The 10,160-nt window shown below is 26.3% G+C and overlaps 1 long non-coding RNA gene across 1 annotated transcript; it reads left to right on the forward strand.

The window, feature by feature from the left end:
• The first annotated feature begins 2,642 nt into the window (after positions 1-2,642).
• On the forward strand, positions 2,643-3,708 carry LOC136089506 (uncharacterized). The gene is made up of 3 exons (XR_010643116.1): positions 2,643-2,687; positions 3,330-3,424; positions 3,549-3,708. It is a non-coding gene; the product is annotated as an uncharacterized LOC136089506 (long non-coding RNA).
• The last annotated feature ends 6,452 nt before the right edge of the window (positions 3,709-10,160 follow it).

Consider the following 10,160-nt stretch of genomic DNA (forward strand, 5'->3'; position numbering starts at 1 on the left):
TTTATCTGTTATTAAAATTACTCTTATTTAAAATGACTGACGAAACTGACAGATCCGATTTTGAGTTTAAAACGTTTGAAATTAAAAACTCAACACTTTTAAATCAAAGTTCGGATCCTGATATTAATTTTTATAATAACGATGAAGTAAAAAAACATATTAGCCCATTATATAATAACTCAAACTCAAAAAATATCACGGAAAGAATGGACGATAACTCATTTTCAATTCTCCATATTAATATTAGGAGTATTCAAAAAAATTTTAAATCATTAAAACAGTTTTTATATAAAATCAAAATTAGTTTTAATATTATTTGCTTTAACGAAATATAGTGTCATGATTTAAATTCAAATTTCCAAATACCTAATTACAATGTGGTACACCAAGGTAGAGGTTGGGGCAAGGAAGGTGCGGGTTTCTGCATATTTAATATTAACTCATTATCATACAAATTTATACAAAATTTAAGCTCAACCACTAATGACTACGAACCATTATGCGTGGAAATCGTTAGTAAAACTCAAGAATTATTATTGTGCATGTATTATATAGACCGCCTACAGAAAAAATTAATGCATTTAAAAATCACATTAAAAAAATAACTTAAAAAAAAAACAATCTTCAAGTCAGTTTAAATAAAAGTGTGTACTTTATCGGAGACATTAACCTCAACATTTTTGACTATGACGTTAATAAGCACATTAATAATTTCCTCAATCTCTTTTTTCAATCTGGTTACATACCATTAATCAATAAACCCACGCGTGTAACTAAGACTAATGCAACATCAATAGATCCAATTTTTACCAATGAATTTCTTACATCAAAAATAAAAACAGGAATATTTAAAACGGATATTTTGGATCACTTTCCGATTTTTATTATTTCAAATAAATGTAATAAGTCTTATTCTCACAAAAGGAAAGTGATAAAACGACTAATAAACGATACCTCCATTAAATCTTTTCATGACATCATATCATTTAAAAAATGGGACGAAACTCCATTAAATTTAAATGCTAATAAAGCCTATGATATCTTTTTAGCTAAGTTTCTTAAATATTATAATAAAGCATTTCCCAAAGTTACAAAATTATTAAAAGAACAAAACCTTTGAAGCCCTTGGATAACAAAGGAAATTATCAAATTTTCAAAAATAAAACCTTATATATATATATATATATATATATATATATATATATATATATATATATATATATATATATATATATATATATATATATATATATATATATATATATATATATATATATATATATATATATATATATATATATATATATGGAGACCTCAGTGGAAAAACCGGCGTTGTCACATTTAAAAAGTATTAAGAAACTATTTATTGATCATTAATAAAAGTCTTTACTTTAAGCAAATGAAACTAAGAATTTAAAAAAACTTATATTATAGTTATTTTATTTAAAATTTATTCAAAACAAAACATTTTGTAATTTTTTATACAAAATTTTTTTTTTCTTTGCTTTAAATAAAGACATTTATTAATGATCAACAAATACTTTCTCAATACTTTTTAAATGTGACAACGCCGGTTTTTCCACTGAGGTCTTCATATATACATATAAATATATACATATATATATATATATATATATATATATGCACACACACATATATATATATATATATATATATATATACATATATATATATATATACATATATATATATATTTATATACATATATATATATATATATATATTTATATATATATATATATATATTTATATATATATATATATTTATATATATATATATATATATATATATATATATATATACACACATATATATGCACACGTGTATCTATATACATACACACTTGTGTATCTATATAATTTATACAATGTATATTTTATATATGTATGTATAATACATATATAAAATATGTATGTGTTTATTTATGTATTCATATGTATATATGTGTGTATCTATAAGTCTATATATTATGTATGTATGTATAAATATATATATATATATATATATATATATATATAATATATATATATATATATATATATATAAATATATACATATATATATATAAATATATAAATATATATACATATATACATACATACATACATACACACTTATAAATAAATGTATATGTTATGTATACGTAATATATACACATATACACACATAAGTGTGTTTATTTCGGCATATGTATATTTGTGTGTATTTGTATCTGTATATGTGTGTTTATTTCTGCGAAAAATATATATATATATATATATATATATATATATATATATATATATATATATATATATATATGTATATATATATAATACATTTTTTGTGTTAACAGTATTATTTTTATTACTATTACTATTGTTATTATTGTTAAGTTTGAAAAATACTAGTGTTGTTCCTATATAAATGTGTGTGTACTAAATGCTATAGGATATCCTAATAATAATAATTATTTAACAAAAATGAAAAGAACAAGTTCAGCATAGTAGAAAGAATATATGAAAAAATATTGATAAGCATTAGCTGGAAATTTATTTCCTGAATTTTTAAATTTGTCTTCAAGCTGCGAGGCTGCACCAATATACTACCTATGCTTCATCGAACAAACTTTCTCTACCTATATTGAAAGCAAAATCTAGTAATACTTTGTTGCAAAATACTGTCCGTAAGTAACTTTACTTATCTGTAAATCAATTGTTTATATTTGAAAATTATTATGTAAATGTTAAATAAATTTTTAATTGTTTGAGAAGATACAAAAATGAGTCAGCAGTATAAAAAATATGGCATAAGTCGAAGCCAGCAAGCAAATTTCTTGCATAGTCTATCTGATTGCAGAAATGATATTTTTTTTGCTGATAAAGTTAAGGGTCTATTATCAAGCAGACTATGGCTAGTGATATGCATTAGCACATATTGAACTTTTTTTGTTTTGTTTGTGTGTATGTATATATATATATATATATATATATATATATATATATATATATATATATATATATATATATATATATATATATATATATATATATATAACATTTTTAAACCAGAATATGTGGGTTTTAATAAGCAACAAAACATAAATTGAAAAGATTCTACTATAAGTCTTCTACTTACTTATAATCTACTAAAATAATCTAACTAATTCTACTAAAAGTCAACTACTAAGTTTTTCACATGTTCAACGAAAAAGACAATGAGAAAAAATATTAATCGTGGTACAACTGTTAATGAAAATACTTGTATTTAAACTCTAGTTATTTATCTTTAACTTCTAAATTTTGATTTTGCAAATTTTATCTTTTAGGAGTTTTACCGTTATCACATAATCTAGATGAAGAAAATATATTTATAGAAGACTTCAGAAACTTAATGAAGATAATAATATTAATGTTGATTAAGGTAGGTGACTATTAATGAACAGGGGGCATGTGTGCATTTAGTTTTTTTAAATATTATGTATAACTTATATTTATATTTATTACCTATATTTGAATGTATATTAGTCTAATTTATCTTAAAACAGGATATTTGCACTTTAACAAGCAACAAAACCTACATGAGATGGTTTCGAATCAACCTTTAAAGATTTCTATATTTATAAGCAAAAATCAATTAAGAGAGGATTTACATCCTGGTACAAATGCTAATGAACATACTTGTGAATACTCGGGCTTCTGGGTCTTTCCAAAGTAATAGCTTATTTGCATTTAATTTAAAAGTTTATAACATTTAAAAAGTACAATAGTATATTTGATGAATTATGTTTCTTAATGGGTTTCATAAATTCTTAAAGGGCGTCTCTTATTTAGGTTGAAGTAGGTGGCTCTAAAAAACAATTTGAAAAGAACAATGAAGGGTCGATTCCATTTAAATGTACAGACACAAACAAGCGTGATTAATAAGGAAAAAATCAATTTTACTCTTCCATCGAATCATTACTCTTGTTTTTTCAAACAGCATTTTTTATAGTGCATTTATTTAGGTACAATACAAAACAATAGACTAAGATAATCATTTATTTTGTTATTTATTATAAAACTTGTTTTTTTTTAAACAGATTAAGGCGAATCATCAAAAACCATTACCAATACAGATCGACCAAAAAATCAGACAAACGAAACTTCTCCCATGGATGATGCCATATTTTAGCGTAAAATGATTGTGTCACACCATTACATAAAAAGAAATTTGGGCTACTACAATAGTTTTTAGATAAAGATTTGAATGAAATTAAATTTGAACAGGTTACCTCAATTGAGGAATTAGTAAAGTTCGAGACCCGATTTTTAAGAAAAATTAAAAAGAATATTTGATGCTACTGGAATTGTATGTAAAAATGCGAAAGCGTATTGTTATACGATTTTAGATTTTATAATGACGGAAGAGGCGATCAATCGAAATTAAATATTATGTATGGTAACCATGTGCCAAACGTCTTTTATTAGCTTATTTTTAATGATTTGGTTTTTTATTTCTTTGTTTATTTTTTCTTTGTAGTATTATTGTAAAATAATTTACCTTAAAAAAAAAAAAAAAACAACAAAAATGTCGTAAATATAATGTAGTATATATAAAAAAAGGTTTAAACGGTTTAAAGCTATAAACGTGTCTAACAAAACCTACGTATTTTTGGTTTATCATTAAACCGTGCTGAACAGCTGCTAGTTCAGGCATAAATTTGGAAAACTTATGCCTGAACTAACTTATGGCATTAAATAAAGTTTCCGTTTGGAAACTTTATTAAATGCCATAAGTCCGTTTTAGACTATAGAAAACACGAATTTAAAACCTCATAAAACACGAGTTTAAAACCTCATAACATAAAAAACTCGTGTTTGAAACCATAGAAAACACGTGTAAAACTCCAGTTAAACTTCCCGTGAAATCCACGTGTTTTTGGTTTATGCCTGGATCGTAACAAACACGTGTTTATACGGGTTTTAAGGTGGTAGACTGCTAAAAAAAAAATTTTAAAATCTGACATTATTCCAAATGATTTTCTCATTTTAAACACGATAAATAGGATTCTATACGATAAATAGGATTTCTAATTTTTGGGCAAATTTAAGTGTTTTTAGGCCTAAAAAGTGCAAAGTTCTTGGAAAAGATATCTCAAAAAGCAAAATATATCAAGTCTCAAAATTTTACAGTTGTGTACCTTTTAAGTAGATAAATGTCCTGAGATAAACAAAAAATTTGAATCTTTTTCAATTTCGATGCACCATAAGCTTTTTCTATGCGTCTAAATTTAGGCCAAATTCCTGACCCCAAAACAGCCCAAAAAATTTAATTTTAATTTTTATCCAAAATTTCTTTATCTCAGGACATAAAGCTCATAAAAATGAACATCTGTACAAAATTTCAAACCAATTGGACAAATACAGCTCCCGCAATCTTATCCAGAATATGAAAAACTTTACAACAGAGAAAAATGCAAATAAAACTTTATATTTTGAAAATACACATTTATTAACACTTGAAAACAGGTTACACCCCCCCCCCCCCTTTTCATATAATGTTCCTTCTTCATCATTGTGCTTATCATCAAACCCCTTCCTTGTTGCTCTAAGCCTTTTTCTTTGTTTTTTAAACTTTTCAGATGATTTTATGTCCATAAGCTTTTCACGTAGCACATCACTATTTTGAAAACCGTTTTTAGTAAAATGTCCTGGTAAAATTCCTAAACTGTGAAGAACATCTATCATACCAGTTTTACCATCATTAAACTGTATGACAGCAGATGCAACACTAATTTCAAGTGTTGACCTACCCACGTACACATTTTTTGGGCATTTTGTCCAAATTACATTATTGAGCGATTCATTTGCATTCTGTGTTTCTCCATCAAGACATCTTTTTAATAACTTGTTTGCACCAAGATCTTTGTGTGAAAAAATAGGTTTTATAATTTCACAAACAGCTTCTGGAATGTTTATACTGTTTTTATAAGTCAAAGTTTGATTAATCTTGTCCCTTTGATATTTACACCACGAATCGCTAGTACGAGGACAATACTTATGGCGTTCTTCATCGATGCTGCTTTCAGAACAGTGATGAATTAGTCCTGCTATGGATTTTTTCATGTCATACAAATTCCCTTTGTTTTGTCGTATACTCATTCCATAATAGTTTTGCAATGTATTAATGACTTTATCTGTCATCCTTCCTTTTCCAGTAAGTCTTTTACCATCTTTTAAAACTATTCCCTTGTACAATACTTTAAGAGAGCGTAAACGAGACCCAACTCTTTTTTGAACATGACTGACACATTCACTTTTTTCAATTTTATACCCTGGGTAAACATTATTACTTTCTATATTTTGGTAAGACTTACTGTCACCATCACCACAGTATTTTGTATAACGCAGTTTGTTAAAAACAGTTGATCGTTTAAATATTTGCAATGCCCCAATAGCTTCCATTGCACCTGCACTACCTTTGTGATTAATTGGGCAAATATGTGATTCTACCCAGTCATTGTATCCCGGTATATCTTTGTTTCTCTGCCAATATTGGCAACTTTTACAATCCTTTATGAGAATTTGAGTGTCAACACACTTCCCATTACTAATAGCTGTAACAACACCGTTCAGCGAGGAAAAACCGCGTCGCTGCCACGTTCCATCAACACTTGCAGTAACATTTTTTATATCAGGGTCACCAATAGTAGACTCACTTGTACGTTGTGCTTGTGCAGCTGCTCGCTTCATTGAATCTTGGGCAACTTTGATATAAGACAAATGCAATTTATAGACAATGTTATTGTATGTTTTTTTTTGCATTGGTGGTGGACTGTTTATTATGTTACAAAAACTTTCCATTGCAGCATAACCTTTTCCAATTTCTCTGAAAGCTACACACATTCTGATATTAATGTCAAACGATTTCATGCCTTGTGTTTCATTATCACTGTTTTTTTCAATTTTTTTTGAGGTAAAAAACTCATTTTGCCATTGACATTTTTTTGCAGTGCAAGACAAAACAAGTTGATGTGAAAATCCTTTCTTTCTTGATAAATCATTATTCAATTTTATTAAAGATTGGCATTTTGGACAAGAACCAACAAGATTTAAAACTGAACTCAAGACATCAGAATTAAATATAATGTAACATTCAGGATTACTATCTTGACTAATGCTTGGAGTATCAGAAGTAGGTAAATTTAACTTTTCAGCAGATGCTGATTTGCTTGAAGAAGTATTTGTTAGAGATGTATTATTTGATGTATTATTTGAACTTGAAGTAGTATATTCAGAAGTCAAGTGAATTTTATTCGCAAGTAATCTATAACATTTACGTTTTTTGCTTTTAGACTTATTTCTTCTTTCTGCAGAACCCATGTTGATAGTATGCACTTTTATCGAGTTAATATATAGTAATAAACCAATTCAACAACGTTGTTCTTTCACACCATGTCATTTAAACATAGAAAAACAAAAAACAAAGAAGTAGCTCTTGGTTTGAGTGCTTAGATTTTGTAAAATTTAGTTAAAATTGCCTTATTTTGACGTTGCTATGAGCGTTGCTAGGGGAAGCAAAATCACCCTACTAAGTTTAAACTGTTTTTTTAGGCCTTTTTATGTTTTTTTGTAAAATAGTATGTATGTTTTTAAAAACAGCAATAGTTAAAGTTTTTAACTAATCAACTTTTGAAAAACTACTTTTTTCAATGTTTTTTAGCAGTCTACCACCTTAATTCCGAGATTAAAACCAGATGTGCCGTCTGGGTAATAACTCTTATCTCAAAAGAGAGCGTTCTTTGTTGTTTCTAGTTGTAGTTTTAGATGAAAATGTAACGTGGAAAAAACACATACGTATAATCCATAATAAAATCTCAAAAAATATAAGCCTCTCATATAAAGCCAAACAGTTGTTAATCCAAACTTGTTTTAAATTTATTTATTTTTCTTTTATTCATTGCTATCTAAATTACGCTAACGTTGCTTGGTGCAGCACTAATGTATCTAAAAATAAAAAGCTTTTAATTAAACAAAAACACGCTGTAAGAATTAATGAAAATATGGATCGCTTCTCGCTCACTAAATTTCTTTTTAATAAACTCAAAATACTTAACGTATTTCAACTTAATTTATATTATATTCTTATATTTATGTTTAAAGTAGATAATGAAATGGTACCCATTTTAGTTAACTCATTTGAAAAAATATATCATTTATACTAGGGTTGTTCGCCGTAAACAAAAACTTACTAAAATTTCGCATTTTTTATCTTCCATATTTCAAGTTGCTATTGCGGAAGTTGTACTTGCGCAAATTCACCTTCCGTAATGCATTATACGAAAAAAATAAATAATAATAATTCCGTAAAACCATTTACGAAAAAAAAATTGCGAAATAAATCATTTCGAAAGAATACTTGCGAAACAGTTCCTTACGGAAGGAGCGTTTCGGAATGTGCGCTAACGGAATAGACTCGAAAGCATTCATTAAACTGTTATACAAAAAAGTGTTATTACTTATTATTTAAATAAAGTAATGTTGTTAAATGATTCTTCAATAGTTTATACATATATGTTAATATATATATAATTATATAAATAATATAATATAATTATATATAATAATATAAATAATATAATTATATAAGTAAGTTAATTTATTTTATATGTTTTGCTGTACGATTGTTAATACACCTTGGATGTAAAACAAAGAATGAATATAATTTTTGCTGCGTTTAGAAACTTTAAAGAGTAAATTAAGTGCATTCCTTCCTACTTCATCTAGCTTTTGCATTAATACGTTGTTTTTTTTTCCAGCCATTCTTTATTCGTCGTTTATAAACATTTTACATTGTTCTTGTTTTACAATTTTTATCAATAAAATTTAATTAGAAATTAATAACGACGGGAGCAAGTATAAGACAGTAGTCTTGTCATCAAGTCCCTATCGTAAGCATAAAATACTTTTTACAAAATTCTCATTACATAAATTTACAAATTCTCGTTATATAAAACAAGTTAATAATTACAACAAGAATACGATAAATTGCCAAAATTAAATAAATAGATACAGTAAGAAATATTACAAGATTTTTTTTTTTTTACTTAAATATACAAAAATATGTTTTTGTTGTTAATTCAAGTAAATACTGTTTACCTATATTTTTAAAACAATCTATTGAAGTTATACTTTTCATATTTTCATTAAGAACTATGTTCAACAGACGAGGTCCTCTATTTGAAATTGAGAAATCAGATGTTTCAAGAGTTAACTTAGATGAATTAAAATTATGGATAGAGCACCTCGTTAAGTATTTATGAATAATTTTTAGAAATCGGTTATTAAACGATTTTGGAAGCATGTCATTTTACAATTACCGTAATATAATTTTTCCAATTAAGATACTCATCAAATATTATTCCTAAGATTCTAAATGATGAAACTCTGTTTAATAAATTGTTATTTATCATTAGCTGAGGAAGGTGCAAAGACAAGTCATTGGACTTAGATTGATGATGAAATAAAATATACTTAGTTTTACTAATATCCAAAGAGAGTTTGTTTGATTTAAACCAGTCATTAAATTGCTATTTATTACTCCTTATGTTTCTAGTTTGTACAATAGAATTTCATGATCAACAGTGTCAAAAACTTTTGACAAGTTGATGAACAAGCCGAGAGTATAACTTTTTTTTAGCAAACCCATCCAGAATTTGACTGGCAAAATCAATGATGTGTTGAGTTCCCTTTCCGTAAACCAAACTGTTTGCTGAATAAGATATTATGCCTTTCAAGATAACTATATAGTCTGTTATACAAAATACGCTCAAGCAACTTTGAAAAACAAGAAAGAATAGATATAGGTCTGTAGTTAGATAGTATAGAATCGTCGCCATTTTTGTATACAGGGACTACTCTTGCTATTTTTAATTGACAAGGAAAAATACCAGTTGTTATAGAAAGATTGAAGATAAACAAAAGAGGTAATATCAAAACATCAAAAACAGCTTTTAAAACATTAACATTAATATCGTCAAACCCGGCACTTTTATTTATTTTTTTATATTATATTTGCCAAAAGTTCAATTAGAGACAGTTCTGACTCGTCCATTACATTGTGAGTTTTTTTTAAATAGGATTGGAATGCTTTATTTCCAGGAGTTATATCTAGTGCT

Source organism: Hydra vulgaris, chromosome 13 (genome assembly GCF_038396675.1).
Source record: "Hydra vulgaris chromosome 13, alternate assembly HydraT2T_AEP".
Taxonomy (NCBI): Eukaryota; Metazoa; Cnidaria; class Hydrozoa; order Anthoathecata; family Hydridae; genus Hydra; species Hydra vulgaris.